This window comes from Thalassophryne amazonica, chromosome 3 (assembly GCF_902500255.1).
Source record: "Thalassophryne amazonica chromosome 3, fThaAma1.1, whole genome shotgun sequence".
Classification (NCBI taxonomy): domain Eukaryota; kingdom Metazoa; phylum Chordata; class Actinopteri; order Batrachoidiformes; family Batrachoididae; genus Thalassophryne; species Thalassophryne amazonica.
The window spans coordinates 54,045,670-54,062,889 of NC_047105.1; positions in this window are offsets into that span (position 1 = coordinate 54,045,670).

Consider the following 17,220-nt stretch of genomic DNA (forward strand, 5'->3'; position numbering starts at 1 on the left):
GGTGAAGTGGCTGAAAAAAATGGAGACAAAACAATGCAAAAGCTTTCAATAAACAACAGACAACCACAAAGCAAGTTAGTCCTTCGTATTCCTTTCATAACGTTATTACCTCCTATTTGTTAGGAATATAAAAAGATCATTTACGATTCATAATTTTGTCATTAGTGTGAACATTTGTTGATAGTTTTTAAAAAAATCTGTTGTGTTCAATTTCAATTCGGAGGCTCGTTATACTTTTTATTCAACAGGTTACTGAGATTAAAAATATCTGTTTTCGTAGTTACAGCATATATAGAAATAACACAAAAACTCTTTACAAATAAATATCAATCAAAAGAATAATTCTTTAAACAGTTGATGGGACACAAATACAAAATTTCAAGTATTGGTACATATCATCACAACTTGTTCTTTTAGGAACTTTTAACTTGTAATATATCTCTAGTTTATGTTTGGGTTTGTTAACTTTGTATCCAACCTGTCCATCAATAGTAAAATAGTTATCCACAGGAAACCATTTGACTGCCAATCAATATCAATAAAATCACAATTATGAATACTTGTCATATACCATGATGAGTTATTTTGATTAGTTTAGAAATGTGAAGGAAAAAAAAAAACATTTTCATTATGTAACAGTGGTGAAAGTGATAAAACAGTCAGGTCCATAAGAGTAAAGAACCTTTAGATCAGTGGGATCAGGAGTTGGGCTCCCAATATTCAGACCTGGGTTTGATTCCATTTCATGATACCTGTCTGCATGGACAACGCACTTCGTCTGCATTGTCCCAGTTCACCCAGCTGTAAATGGGTACCGCCAGTGCCTGGGGAACTAACCTTTATTGGAATTGGCATCCCACCCAGGGGGAGTCACAGACTCTCATCCATTTCACACTGTGGAATCCAGGAAATATCATTTTGATTATATGTAATATAATTATAATTATTATTATAATTATAATTTCAATATAATCAATAATCATGAATAATTTTTATTATGTAATAAATCCAGCTAGGGCCATATGTATTTGGACAGTGACATGATATAATGTTGCCGCTACTACTATGGAGTTGGGGGAACAAAACAAAACAACTAAGATATGCTTGTACTGTAGACTTTCACCTTTAAATCAAGGAGTTTAGCTAAACTATCATATTAACCATTTTTGAATTGTAGCCATTTTTATACAAAGTGCCTCTAGTGTCAGAGCCTATAACTAAAATAGGATTACTGTAAATTGAAATATTGAAATCATAACTTTTTACAGACAGTTTTCTTTAGACAAGTCAGCGGATTATACATGAGCATCTCCAAGTCACTGAATATTTTTTGGACTTTATTTATAACAATCATTAAGACACAACAACACGGTACTGTATGGTAAATATGTCTGAAGTAGGCAGCTCTCAAAGACAAGCTGTGCAAGAAGGAGACAACTGAGGGAAGCCACCAAGACACCCATGACAACTCAGAAGGAGCTGTAGCCTTCTGTGGCTGTGATTGGAGAAACTGTGCATAATGCAACCTTTGTCTGCTGCAGTATCAGTTAAACAGTATAAATCACTCATATTTATGTAATCTGAATCTCAACCATGCCTGTTTTATTATGCGACAGCTTGCTTTTTCCTCTTTGTTTCCAAACACACAATCATGTAAAATTCAGCTTTGTTTACCCCATTCTTTCATCGCCCTCTTTTTCCCTTTTTGCTCAAGATTTATTTTAATTCTTACTTCTTTTTCACCAGCAATTTTTTTTTTTTTTTTTTGTCAGTGGCCTGGTAAATGACAAAAATTACAAATGTTCACTCTCCACATCTTATAACAAATTATACTTTCATGTTGGCAGTTTACCATAAGAACTATTGTTACACTGACAACGCCGCTGATTTACACAAGTTATCATCCCGCATTATCCTTTCCACAAACCCAGAAATGTGTTTGCACACGTTGTCATCGTAGATTTTACTGGCATCCAGTCTGGCCTGGAGACTAATAATAATGTGTGGTAAATGGCTAAAAGCAAAGACTTTTCCCCAAACTGCTCAATTTTTTAAATAATTTATTCACCTTTTACTTCCAAATCTGTTCAGCAGAGCACAACTGCGGTTGCTGACAGCTGTTTTCCGCTTCACATCTGGTTGCTATTGTGCTGTAAAGTGCTGTTTTTCCTCTGTGTGAGGTTTTTTGTTTTTAACGTGTCAGATAAAATGTAGGATTACTCTCTCTGAGGATTTGAGAAAATGATCTTTCTTTTTAATGTCATACATTTTATTTAAAAGCCACATGATTATCCCAAACTGTAACAAAAGATAAATGATTCAAGTTGTTTTACAGTTTGAGAAATCAACAAATTTTTGTTTAAGTTCTAAGCAATTTTTTTTTTATCTTATTTCCAAATAAGGCAATAAAAAAATTAACTTTCTGATGTCATGAGAGGATTTAGTAATGATCACTATATTCCTTTTAGTGTGTTAAAAAAAATTGAGTCATGTATTGTGGCAAATCTTGACATTTTAAAGCTTTTTTTTTCCAACAATAATAGGTGTGTGGACAAAAAAGTGACTCACTGAATTAGTCACTGAGCTGCATGTGCTCAGGCACAAATCCATCACTTCTTAACAAGAGTTCCAGCTCCTCTGACTGTGAGAATGGTAAAAAACGGTGTGTTTTAGCTCGGCTGTGCACAAAAACTCCCCAGTGCTTTCAATAGTGTTCCACCTCTCTGTTTGCTAATACCGCAAGACGTGTAAGGGAAAGTGGGGGCACGCATGGGTCTGAATGACACGCCGTTGGTGCTGCCGCTGCTTCGGCTGGTGTTCAGTGACCCACAAAACGCAGGCCCAGCCCCCAGTGTGAAGTACTTTTGTGTTGTCACAGCCCTCAGAAGCCGGGGTGCCGAGAGGGTGTTTGTGAGGCTGCAGTCCGCTCTCCCGCAGGACGCATGCTCTGATCGGTGAATAAAAAGAAGCCTGAATTAAAATGAAAGCATTTGCATACTTGTGCGTTAGAGAGGGTGTTAACCTTTGACACCGTCAAGAACTGGTTGACAACAGAAACCACTTCTCACAGTTGAGGCATTAACACGATGGAAAGCGGGACCTTTACCGTACCTCAACATCCCACAAAACTGAAAAAGTACAGAGAAAAAAAAGACTGCTTGGGTGCTTAAAATGAGGTTTGCTTCAAGTGGCAGGTCACACTCAGAGTGTGTCACATCAAATGAGAGTGAGCCATATCACAGCGTTACAACATACTGTCATCTTTTTAACAGTCTTAAAGACATTATCGTTATTTCGTACAAGGGTCTCAAAAAAGAAACACTGAAAGACAACATTTGGGTGACTTTGGCTGTTGTCATGTTGAAATGTGTAGTGGTGTTACGATACATTGTGATTTGTGATAATTGTATTGTGGAACATGTGTTAACTCCCAAAACATGCTGCAAATCTTGAATTATCTGGAAACTATGAATTGCAAAACGTGAATACCGAAAAATATCTTATTCATGATTTGGTGTATGTGCTTGGCTGAGGGGCCAATGGTGCGAAGCAACCATATGTGGGATTATGACTGCACGCCTCTCACTTTCATTGCACCACGGGGCTTCACGCTACCCCCAGACTGGTGCGTGCATTACCTTGACACATGCACAAATTTGATCCCTGCACTGGCACACAATCTGGCGTGCCAATGAGTAAACCAGTCGTAAACTGTGTGTGGCTTTGTGCCAGTGCACAAAGAAAATTTTGAAATGTTCAAAATTTCATGAACTAGTCGTGACATTGTACAACCAATTCAAAAACACTGCATGTCAATACGTGTTCATGTGCACAGCGCATCTGAACTTAAAATTGATATATAAACACAACTTTACAGATGCATTATCTGGCTCATAAGAAGGAATGAAAATGCACCTGTTTTACCAATCCATTACTATATAATTATTCTAAATAATTGCCTTTGAGACAAGATTCCAAATGCGTTGTACGACACACACGAGACAACCTGCAGCTGTAGATAATTTCTCTGTGATTCTGGGAATGATGATAGAATGGTTTCATTAGCCAAGTTCTGAGAGCAAATACGTAATTGGCTATGAAATGATTATTTTATATAGCATAGCGTCAAGCGGGACAAAGTAGGATGCATTGGCATGACGAATTGCGAGGCAGTGCGGGGATCAAATTTTTGCAGGCGTCAAGGTCACGTTCCCTATAGTGGGTGAACAATCCAACACTTGGTGAATTCTACTTCATGATGATCGGAAGAGCCAACATCAAAGGATCAAAAAGCGATGTCACTATGAACGCTTGGCCGCCACAAGCCAGTTATCCCTGTAGTATCTTTTCTGACACCTCCTGCTTAAAACCCAAAAAGTCTAACCCTAACCCTCACCCTGCCCCAGTCAAACTCCCCACCTGCCACTGTCCCCGGAGCGGGTCATGCGGGGCTAATTTTATAATTTTACGAGTTGACAGATAAGCAACAGACTAATGGTTATGAGATTTCCAGTGAAAACAGAGGCCAATTCTTGAGGCATAAGATTTCATAATATAACCTGCTTGCACCACTGTTGTTTGTTCTTGTTAGTCAGTATTCTCTTATGTACAAAAGCCTTGATGCCAGCAGAGCACAGCTGTCTAAGGAGGGGGTGATCAAGGGGATGTACTTCCTAGGTAGCAATGTCAATGTCACAGGCTTTTAGATTTGCCTTTAAGTTGTCTTTGAACTGTTTTCGTGGTCTTCCAGGTTTACGTTGGCTCTCTTTCAGCTGACCGTATAACATCTTGTGTATCCTGGAGTCTTTCACACGGACGACATGTCCTGTCCAGTGCAACTAGCTCTTGACTATCATACTCAGGCATCTTTGCTGAACCTTCTCCAGCAGCTGGATGCGGTGATGGTAAGGTATCCAGGGTTTTCAGCAGTAGAGTACGGTGCTCAGGACAACAGCTCTGGTGATTTTGGTGCTAAGCTTAATATAAGCTAAGCTTGTTATTCCAAAGACTGTTGATGAGTCTGTCAAAAAGTCTTGTCAACATATTTGATCTCTGTGCCATCAATCTTGATGGTGAGACAAGAGGGAAGGGATGTAGTACCTGGGTACTGTACCTGTAGTACATAGCCTCAGTTTTTCTGAGACTGATTGTCAGTGTGAACTGTTTACAGGAGGCAGCACATTAGTCCATTATGAAGTGTGTCCTCATCTGTGTTTGCAGCAAGCGCACAGTCATCAGCAAAGTCTAACTCCCACAGAAGTGTCTGGAATACCTTGGACCTGACCTGGAACCGCCTTATGTTGAAGAACTTACCATCTGTGGGAAACTGGTTGTTGACACTCCATCACAATCCTTGAAGGCATTGATCAACATGGCAGCAAAGAAGACTGAAAACAGGGTGGGGTCAGAATGCAATCTTGCTTAAGGCCCCTTCACACATAGTGCGAAGTTTGGACGAAGTGCACACTTAGTGCGCATGGCGCAGGAATCGTGTGCAAACCGTATAATGTTGTCCCTGCCTCCACGCCTAGTACACCTGTTGCTACAACTATCTGTGCACACAAGCGCCTGAAAGACAAAGTGTGCACTGTGTGAACCCATCGCATCCTCTCGTGGCAGGTGCCGGCCGAATTCCAGGTGACACATGAACACCTAACACCGCTCGCATGGCACTTAGGAAATGTGTGGCCAGTCGTACTCTTGGCACGACAAAAGACTGCAGACAATCACTGTCGTACTGCTGTGAAATTTGTCTAAGTGCCCCATGAGTGTGACTTTGTTTGCAAACACACACTGACACGTGGGTGTGTGCACGCCACTCACGGGAGGCGTGGCTTTCGACAGAAGCAGCTGTGGTGATTTGTCATTCTGGACATTCCAGCTACACAACATCTACTGTGTTTGAACAGTCATGGACTAACAACTGTCCACTGTGAGGCGTGTGTGTCTGATTGCTGTATTTACGTGGACATAAATAAAAACATATATTGCCGTGGTGGCAACAAGCTGCAGCAAGCGAGAGAGTGGACATTGACAGCACCCCAGGTTGAAACAGACCATCAGATCAGAACACACAGTGAGTAATCTGACCGTCACATCACCCACTTGAGCTCTGTTCCACATGACGCGATGTCTGTGCACAAGACATGCGTGTCGGGCAGAACACGTGCGCGGCCGACTGGACGCACCTGACCATGGACGCACCTGACCAGTAGATGTGGACATGATCAGAGCACACTGCTTCGCATTCATGATATTTCATGACTGTATGTCTGTGACCATGGGTCATCTCCAGAGGAAGAGACGGATCATTTGTATTGCTCGCTTGATAAATATGTTGTTTTTATATGGTGTGGAATTTTAATTTTTTTGTAATACTTCCATGTCCTTCCTGATATGAGGCAGCATTCAAAGAACAGCTCTGTAGCTCAGTGATAAAGTCTCTGACTGGGAATCAGAGGTTTTGAAAGGCATGAGTTTGCATCCTGGGTGGTGTGTGTGGTTTTTTTTTTAATTTATTCCACATAAGCAGTGTGATGTGGTTCCACACGTACCAGCTGTTTTTTTTATTTCTTCCACATACGTAAGCGGCGCCATGTGGTGCACCCAGCTGGGACTGTTCCTGCTTGACGGAGACCAGCACATGCACGAACTCTCGCACCAGTTTCGTGCATGCCTGCCACTCGGCGTGATGTTTCGTGTGCAATGTTTCGTGCGCTAATTACGAACTGTTTCGCACTGTTTTGCCGTTCTTGTCCAAATGCTGTCCATACTTCGCACTGTGCGTGAAGGGGCCATTAATACCGTTTTTCACTGGAAATGGATCTGAGATGTCAACATTTTCCTATAGTCTGGCCTGCATGGCATCACGAAATGATGCGATGAGTTTAGTAGGGCTCTGTGGGCAGCCTAATTTGCAGAGAATCTTCCACAGACTATTCCTGTTTACAGAGTGAAATGCTTTGGTCAGATCCAAGAAGACCGGATGGAGCACTTTTCTCTGTTTAGGACATTGTTCTTGTAACTGTTGAACAGCAAACACCATGTCACATGTTCCCCTGCATGAACGGAAATTGCACCAAGCTTCTAGGATGATGTAGTCTGAGACATGGTTGATGAGTCTATTCAATAATTGGGTGAGGCTCTTGCCTGCTATGCAGAGCCACGAGATTCCTTACAAACAAAGCACTGATTAAAGGCGGGTATATCTCCCTGAGGCTTGATTACTCAAAACAGGTTAATATAAATCGGCTTTTAAAAAGTAAACATATGCTGGAAATGTAAATTGTCAATTCAATATTTTATGTTTGTGTGAGGTATTATTTTAACAATATAATTGAGCCAAAAAATAAATAAATGTGTGATTCCTCAGCAGATTAACACATAAATATTCATTTATATATAGAAGTATCACTTGTTGTTTGTGCTTGTAAGCAGGTCAGATGATTGTGATGTGCAGGTCATAAAGCCATAATTCAACCCATACTTAACTTGTTATTCTATTTTTTAGCCAACATCCTTCACTCTGTCTGTTGTGTGATTAATACCCGTGTATGGTAACAGTGGACAAGACAATGTCTGTCACTTCAGTTTTGTTTTTGTTTTTTTTTGTCAGGACGGCTGCTTGTGTTCGGCTCTCAGCTTGAGGGGTTCTTCTGTCCAAGTACATGCCAACTTGACTCTGAAATTCCTGCAGATAAGAGTTGCTAGGTGACGCTATTGTCCGGCCTTCTTTGCGGTCACATATTCATACCCAAATTGTAAGGTTCTTTATGAACATCGCCTCATTAGTAGTCATATATTCATACTCATCCACAACCCCCCCACTTGACCCGTCCTTTACCAGTCGTGGGAACGGCTGGTCCTGGATGAGATATTGAAGGAGGATTCAGGCAATTACTTGAAAAGCAGAAAAGACTGGACAACTTAAACATGTTTATTTTGAATACACACACACACTGCACCCTGTTTCGAACTGTCATTTGTAAAATAACAAGTTCTATACTTAAGTAAAATTTTGAGGTACTTGCTATTTTCATCTGGTCTATAAGTATTTGGACAATGATACAATTTTTGTAACGTTGCCGCTGAACACCACCACAGTAGAGTTGAAATGAAACAATAAGGATGTGCTTCACTGAAAAAAAGAGAAAGTTAATTAAATTCTTTGAATGAATAACAACCAGATGAATTAGTTTTTCCAAATTAAGTTAACATGTTGGCATAAATGTTACTTCTTAAGTGAATGTGGCTCAACCTATATTCATGTGAGTGTAACAAGTTGAATCACTTTTTAAAGTGGACCAACAATTCTCTCTTTTCACTGTAAACATATTGATTTGTATTAAAAATAATCCTTATTATATAGTTTGTCCAATTACATGTGGACTCTGAACATACAAGGACTGTGGATAAAAATGGCTGTAATTCCTAAGTGGTTATTATGCAATTTTTTTATGTAGAACCTGTTGTGTGGGCCGCCAGAAGAGGAGGTACTGCTGGCCCACCACCACCAGATGGCGCCCTGCCTGGAGTGCGGGCTGCAGGAGTGACAGCTGTCACTCATTATCTCACAACAGCTGTCACTCATTTGCACTTCATCTTGCCGCTCCATAAAGACCGGACTTCATCTCCACCTTGCTGCCGAGATATCGTCTACCTTAGGAGGTAATTTGTTCTCAGCCACTGTTTTGTCTACCACAGACAGTGTTTGCTTGTGCTATTTTTGCAGTAGGTTTTGTGAGTGCTTGCAGCTGGAGGCTGGGTTTGGACTGACGTCTTCACTCCAAACCTTTGATAAGTACACATACTACTGCACGTCCCAGCTTTCTGAATGAGAGGTGGAGGTGGAGTTCCACCATTGTTGTTACTGGGTGTTCACACACCCACATCTGATTGTCTCTGCTCCTCGCCAGCAGTACCAGATCCGACACGCGGAGACGGTGGCCACCTGGGGTTTTTGGGACTTGGCGGCTCCAGTATTCTCCAGGTTCGGTGGTGGAGGAAATCGTGTGGTTCCGGTTCTTCTCAGGACAGACATCCTCTATCCTCGAGCCTGCCCACACGTCACCTTTGTTAATTGACTATTGTACACATTCTGTAATCTGCTGTGTTTGGTTGTGCTTTTCACAACAGTAAAGTGTTCATATTTGACTCTTTCATTGTCCGTTCATTTACACCCCCTCTTGTGGGTCCGTGTCACTACACTTTCACAACAGGATATCTCGGCCAGCGTCATGGATCCCGAGGGGCGTCAACCATCTGTTGGACAGCCAATGGGAGAGCAGGATGCACTGGCGTCTGCAAGAGGCGTGATTGGTGAGTTGCAGCAAATCCTCACCGCCTTTACTGCTCGGTTGGATCTGATGACCGAGCAAAACGTCATCCTTAATTGCAGGATGGAGGCTCTCACCGCACAGGTGGAAGCGTGCGCTCAGGGCACTGCTGCAGCTCCTCCTCCTGCCGACCCAGTGCAGAATATCAATGTTCCACTGGTCGTTCCACGACCCCCCCTTTCCCCTGAAGCATACATAGGTCCCCCAGAGCCGTACGGGGGTTGTGTGGAGACGTGCGCGGACTTTCTTATGCAGTGTTCGCTCATCTTTGCACAATGTCCCGTAATGTACGCGTCTGACGCCAGTAAGGTGGCTTATGTCATTAACTTGCTTCGTGGTGAGGCACGCACTTGGGCTACGGTGCTTTGGGAGCAAAGTTCACGGCTCCTTCTCACGTATGCTGGGTTTGTGAGGGAATTCAGAATGGTTTTTGATCACCCTAATAGAGGAGAGATCGCTTCAACAGTGCTGCTGTCAATGAGACAGGGGCGCCGGAGCGCAGCCACTTATGCAGTCGACTTCCGCATCGCAGCTGCGAGATCCGGCTGGAATAACGCTGCGCTCCGCGCCGCCTTCATAAACGGACTGTCGTCGGTCCTGAAGGAGCACCTGGTAGCTAAGGACGAACCGTGGGATTTGGATGGACTTATTGATCTCGTTATACGGTTAGACAATCGGTTAGAGGAACGCCGTCGGGAGCGAGACGAAGGACATGGCCGGGCACGCGCCGTCCCTCTCCCTTCCAGGTCTGAAAAGGTTCCGCCCTCCCCATGCTCCACAGCCGCAGCGCTCCGTGGGGCAACAGCACCCCCTGCTGAAGTTGCTAGGGAGACGCGCAGGGACAAGATAAGATCAGATGACAGAATGAGGAGGCTGGTCCACGGGGAGTGTTTTTTCTGCAGCTCAAAGGAGCATATACAGAAAAACTGCCCCAAACAGCCAAAATGACAACACTCGCCTTTAGAGACTGGGCTAAAGGTGGGTCTTAACATGCACGTGGGACACACACGTATTGCCACACGACTCCCAGTTACAATCCTGAGTGGGGATTTAACCCTTCAAGCCCCAGCACTGGTGGACACGAGGTCAGAAGGGAATCTGCTGGATAGCAGATGGGCTAGGGAAGCAGGGCTCCCTCTGGTGGTGCTCCCTTCGCCATTGCAGGTGCAGGCACTAGATGGCACCCTTCTCCCTCTAATCACGCACAAGACACATCCAGTGACTCTGGTGGTGTCTGGAAATCATCGGGAGGAGATCGAGTTTTTTGTGACTCCTTCTACCTCCCGCGTGATTTTGGGCTTCCCATGGATGTTGAAACACAATCCCCGGATTGATTGGCCGTCTGGGGTGGTGGTTCAGTGGAGCGAAACCTGCCATCGGGTGTGTTTAGGATCCTCGGTTCCTCCCGGTTTACAGGCTAAGGAGGAGGTCAAAGTCCCTCCCAATCTGACAGCGGTGCCGGTTGAGTACCACAATCTTGCTGACGTCTTCAGCAAGGATCTGGCACTCACCCTTCCTCCGCACCGTCCGTACGATTGTGCCATTGATTTGATACCAGGCGTGGAGTTCCCGTCCAGCAGGCTGTACAACCTCTCACGACCTGAGCGCGAATCAATGGAGACCTACATCCGGGACTCATTAGCTGCCGGGTTGATCCGAAATTCCACCTCCCCGATGGGTGCAGGTTTCTTTTTTGTGGGCAAGAAAGATGGCGGACTCCGTCCATGCATTGATTACAGGGGGCTGAATGAGATTACGGTTCGCAATCGATACCCGTTGCCCTTGTTGGATTCCGTGTTCACCCCCCTGCATGGAGCCAAAATCTTTACAAAATTGGATCTTCGGAATGCGTGTCATCTGGTTCAGGTCCGGAAGGGAGACGAATGGAAGACGGCATTTAACACCCCGTTAGGTCACTTTGAGTACCTGGTCATGCCGTTCGGCCTCACTAACTCCCCCGCAACGTTCCAAGCTTTGGTAAACGATGTCTTGCGGGACTTCCTGCACCGATTCGTCTTCGTATATCTGGACGATATTCTCATCTTTTCTCCAGACCCTGAGACTCATGTCTAGCATGTACGTCAGGTCCTGCAGCGGTTGTTGGAGAACCGGCTGTTTGTGAAGGGCGAGAAGTGTGAGTTTCACCGCACGTCTTTGTCCTTCCTGGGGTTTATCATCTCCTCTAACTCCGTCGCCCCTGATCTGGCTAAGGTTGCGGCGGTGAGAGATTGGCCCCAACCTACAAGCCGTAGGAAGCTGCAACACTTCCTCGGCTTTGCAAATTTCTACAGGAGGTTCATAAAGGGCTATAGCCAGGTAGTTAGCCCCCTGACAGCCCTGACCTCTCCTAAAGTCCCCTTCACCTGGTCGGATCGGTGCGAAGCCGCGTTCAAGGAGTTGAAACGACAGTTCTCGACTGCACCAGTGCTGGTGCAGCCCGACCTTAGCCGCCAGTTTGTGGTTGAAGTGGACGCCTCTGACTCAGGGATAGGAGCCGTGCTATCCTAGAGCGGAGAGACCGATAAGGTCCTTCACCCGTGTGCCTATTTTTCCTGCAGGTTGACCCCGGCTGAACGGAACTATGACGTCGGCAATCGAGAACTCCTTGCGGTGAAAGAGGCGCTTGAGGAGTGGAGACACCTGTTGGAGGGAGCGTCTGTGCCATTCACGGTTTTCACTGACCATCGGAACCTGGAGTATATCAGGACCGCCAAGCGGCTGAACCCCAGGCAAGCCCGCTGTTCACTGTTCTTCGGGCGTTTTGACTTCCGGATCACCTACCACCCCGGGACCAAGAACCAGAGATCGGATGCCTTGTCCCGGGTGCACGAAGATGAAGTCAAGACTGAGCTGTCGGATCCACCGGAGCTCATCCTTCCAGAGTCCACTATCGTGGCCACCCTCACCTGGGACGTGGAGAAGACCATCTGGGAGGCCCTGGCACGGAGCCTGGACCCCGGAACAGGGCCGAAGAACAGACTCTACGTCCCACCAGAGGCAAGAGCTGCAGTCTTGGATTTCTGTCACGGTTCCAAGCTCTCCTGTCATCCGGGGGTGCGAAGGACTGTGGCAATGGTCCGGCAGCGCTTCTGGTGGGCATCCGTGGAGGCCGACGTCCGGGAATACATCCAGGCCTGCACCATCTGTGCCAGGGGCAAGGCAGACCATCAAAAGGCACAAGGACTTCTCCAGCCGCTTCCTGTGCCTCATCGCCCCTGGTCCCACATCAGCCTGGATTTTGTCACGGGCCTCCCGCCGTCCCAGGGTATGATGACCATCTTCACGATAGTGGACCGATTCTCCAAGGCGGCCCACTTTGTGGCCCTCCCTAAGCTCCCTACGGCCCAGGAGACTGCTGACCTCCTGGTCCACCACGTTGTCCGTCTGCATGGGATACCAACTGACGTTGTCTCGGATCGTGGTCCCCAGTTCTCCTCACACGTCTGGAGGAGCTTCTGGGGGCCACTGTGAGCCTCTCGTCCGGGTATCACCCGCAGACCAACGGACAGGCAGAATGGGCCAACCAAGAACTGGAGCAAGCCCTGCACTGTGTGATGTCCGCACACCCGACGGCCTGGAGTGAACATCTGGCCTGGATCGAGTATGCGCATAACAGCCAGGTGTCCTCTGCCACCGGCCTCTCCCCGTTTGAGGTGTGTCTGGGGTATCAGGCCCCATTGTTTCCTGTGGTGGAGGGAGAGGTCGGTGTGCCCTCGGTCCAGGCCCACCTGCGGAGGTGCCGTCGGGTGTGGCGCACCGCCCGTTCTGCCTTGTTGAAGGCCCGGACGAGGGCAAAGACCCATGCAGACCGCCGGCGATCCCCGGCCCCTGCTTATCAGCCCGGGCAGGAGGTGTGGTTATCCACGAAGGACATCCCCCTCCAGGTGGACTCACTAAAGCTCAAGGACAGATACATAGGGCCCTACAAGATCCTCAAGATCCTCAGTCCTGCCGCAGTGAAGCTTCAACTCCCAGCTTCACTGCGGATCCATCCCGTGTTTCATGTGTCTAGAATCAAACCACACCACACCTCACCCCTCTGTGCTCCCGGACTGGCACCGCCTCCTACCCGGATCATCGACGGGGAGCCGGCTTGGACAGTGCACCGGCTCCTGGACGTCCGTCGAATAGGCCGGGGGTTCCAGTATTTGGTGGACTGGGAGGGGTATGGACCCGAGGAACGCTCCTGGGTGAAGAGGAGCTTCAATCTGGACCCGGCCCTCCTGGCCGATTTCTACCGCCGCCACCCGGACAAGCCTGGTCGGGCGCCAGGAGGCGCCCGTTGTGGGGGGGGGGGGGGGGGTCCTGTTGTGTGGGCCGCCAGAAGAGGAGGTACTGCTGGCCTACCACCACCAGATGGCGCCCTGCCTGGAGTGCGGGCTTCAGGCACGAGAGGGCGCAGTCACCATGGACACAGCCGGGAGTGACAACTGTCACTCATTATCTCACAACAGCTGTCACTCATCTGCACTTCATCTTGCCACTCCATAAAGACCGGACTTCATCTCCACCTCGCTGCCGAGATATCGTCTACCTTAGGAGGTAATTTGTTCTCAGCCATTGTTTTGTCTACCACAGACAGTGTTTGCTTGTGCTATTTTTGCAGTAGGTTTTGTGAGTGCTTGCAGCTGGAGGCTGGGTTTGGACTGACGTCTTCACTCCAAACCTTTGATAAGTACACATACTACTGCACGTGCCAGCTTTCTGAATGAGAGGTGGAGGTGGAGTTCCACCATTGTTGTTACTGGATGTTCACACACCCACATCTGATTGTCTCTGCTCCTCACCAGCAGTACCAGATCCGACACGCAGAGACGGTGGCCACCTGGGGCTTTCGGGACTTGGCGGCTCCAGTATTCTCCAGGTTCGGTAGCGGAGGAAATCGTGTGGTTCCGGTTCTTCTCAGGACAGACGTCCTCTATCCTCGAGCCTGCCCACACGTCACCTTTGTTAATTGACTATTGTACACATTCTGTAATCTGCTGTGTTTGGTTGTGCTTTTCACAACCGTAAAGTGTTCATATTTGACTCTTTCATTGTCCGTTCATGTACGCCCACTGTTGTGGGTCCGTGTCACTACACTTTCACAACAGAACCCCTTGAATTTAAACCGAAAGTCCGCACTAAGAACTGAAAAAAGAGAATTATAGAACCAACTTCAAAAGGTACATCACTGGTAATATTTAAATGAATTAGGTTGATCCAAATTAACAAGTAATATTTATGGGAACTTGTAAACTTAATTTAGCCAAACTTAATTAATTTGAGTGTTACTAATTGAAAGGATTTCTTTAGGTTTTGTCTTTTGTCAGAAGGGGATTTATTTTTCTACTATATGACCACCTCATCAAATATATAGTCCATGAGCCAGTCATGAATTTTGACCTAATCGGTACCACTTAAGGAGAAAAAAACGACACTTAGAACCCAGCCTCAGTGTATCATGGCCTACACAAAAATGTATGATAACCATCTCAGGGTGGTAGCTGTAGCCAGGTGGGGGTCAATGAAGAATTACACAGATGTCAAACTTTAAAAATGCTCCGATCATGTTGAAAACTATATCACATTATTTGTCTGATCATAACAATTCCAAAAAAGTATAGTTTGGACTATCTATGATGGAATGTTCTGGAGTTGTGGGGTTAAAAACAGCAAAAATGGTGACAAAGGTCAATTTCAGTTTGTACAGGGGTCAAATATTAAAGTTGCTCCAATTTTGCAAAAATGATGCAAATTATTGGTTGATATAAAAGGATCAATAAATGGAATAGTTTTGACTGTGTTGAATGCTTTGTCTCCAAAGTAAAGGTCAATCAAGGTCAACATTCCTTGAATTCTATGACATGTGACATATATGTTACCCTGTAGCATGACAGATGGTGCAAACAATTCCTTTTTAGAACCCTATTAACCCAAACAATAATTTGTAGTATAAATATGTTTGAAATTAACACCAGAATCTTGACACTTTATTCTGAATGACTTAACACTGGAATTTTAACACTGACAAGCTGGGATGGGCTCAAGCACCCCGTGACCCTTAACGAGAGGGGATAGAAAATGAATGAAGGAGTGCTGGTGGTGTCTGCATCTGTATCCTGGCAGACAGAGATTTTTGTAATCACTAAGAGGAGGAGCTTAGAAAAATGTTCATATTCATCTGAATCACCTCATATCTCAACCAAACAGCCGGGGAGGTGATGGTCTAGTGGTTAAGCGTTAGGTTTGAGACCAGAGGATCCTCGATTGAAACCCCAGCCTTAACGGAAAATCACTAAGGGCCCTTAGGCAAGGTCCTTAATCCTTAATCCTTAATCGGTGTGTAGTGAGCGCCTTGTATGGCAGCACCCAGCCTGTGCGTGAGTGTATTTGCGTGCATGGGTGAATGTGGGGCATCATTGTAAAGCGCTTTGAGCATCTGATGCAGATGGAAAAGCGCTATATAAATGCAGCCCATTTACCATTTAACACTGACGTAATTTGTTGAATTCTTAAGGAGATAAAAACAGGTTTAAAGTGAACAAATTCATGTTTAGGTGGAAAAAAAACCTGTAGGACACGTTTGTGCATATGACACTGAGCTGTAATAACTACTACACATCAATACTCTAAACTTGTGGGACAAGTTTGAGCATGTGACAGTGTGTTCAAATAATTAGTATGCATCAATATTCTAAATCTGCAGGACAACTTTGCACACACAAAATTGTGCTATTGTAACTAGTAAGTCCCTTTGGCTGCTGCCTTGTTTTAACTCAGGGTCGCCACAGCAGATCCAAGGTGGAACTTATGCCAGATGTCCTTTCTGACGCATCTCCACATTACATGGAGAAATGTGGCAGGGGTGGGGGTTTAAATACTGTAATAGCAGGGGTGGTGGCCAAGTGGTTAAAGCGCTTGGTTTCAGTGCAGAAGGTTCCGGGTTCAAATCCCACCCCTGCCACATTTCTCCATGTAATGTGAAGTTGCATCAGGAAGGGCATCCGGCGTAAAACCTGTGCCAATTCAGCATGCAGATCCACCTTGGATTTGCTGTGGCGACCCCGAGTGCAAACAAGGGAGCAGTGGAAGGGACTTACTAATAAATCAGGAATTTATTTTACATGTAATAGTATGGAAATAACTATTAATGTTAACAGGTTGATTACAGCACCTGTCAAACAGTTACTGTGCCCCCTAATACAGTCAAACTGCAACATTTGAAAACAGTTTGTTCATAACTAAAATACAAAATCTTAATTTTTAAGGTTCTAGCTTGCCTTAACTGGAGAAAATGAATGAATGAATGAATGAATGAAGTATAATATGCTTCAGCAGTCATTATTAAAAGCTGATTCTAACAACACAAGCCATTTGTGAAGCAGTTACAAACAATTTAACCAATTACATCCAACTAACACCTCTGTCACACCTTGACGATTTAGCCAGCGTATGCTGACCGTATTAAAAATACTGGCATATGCAGGCGTCTAATAAATTATGGGTAAATTTTGCACAAGTTAAGAGCACGTTGAAGCACGCTGATACACGTCATAATATGGCAAGTATGTCAAAAAATTTGGGGTATGCACAATATTTTCAATGTATGCCAGCACATGTCTCATATGCCCTGCATACGTGGGCCATAAGTTGTAGATACATTATGTGATTGTTGACACATCTGACTTGTAAGTTATTCATAAGTCAACATATGTCCATTGATGCTGTCCATTGATTGGCTCAACAACTGAAAGCTGCAGTCCTTATGCAGTTCAAACTGTTACAAATACAGTATTTAAACCATTCACACACAGAGTAAATATAAAGTCTTACCTGTTACCATCATCACAGCCTGACGAAAACATATCCACATAAAGCGTCCTGATTTTGGAAAACGATGTCT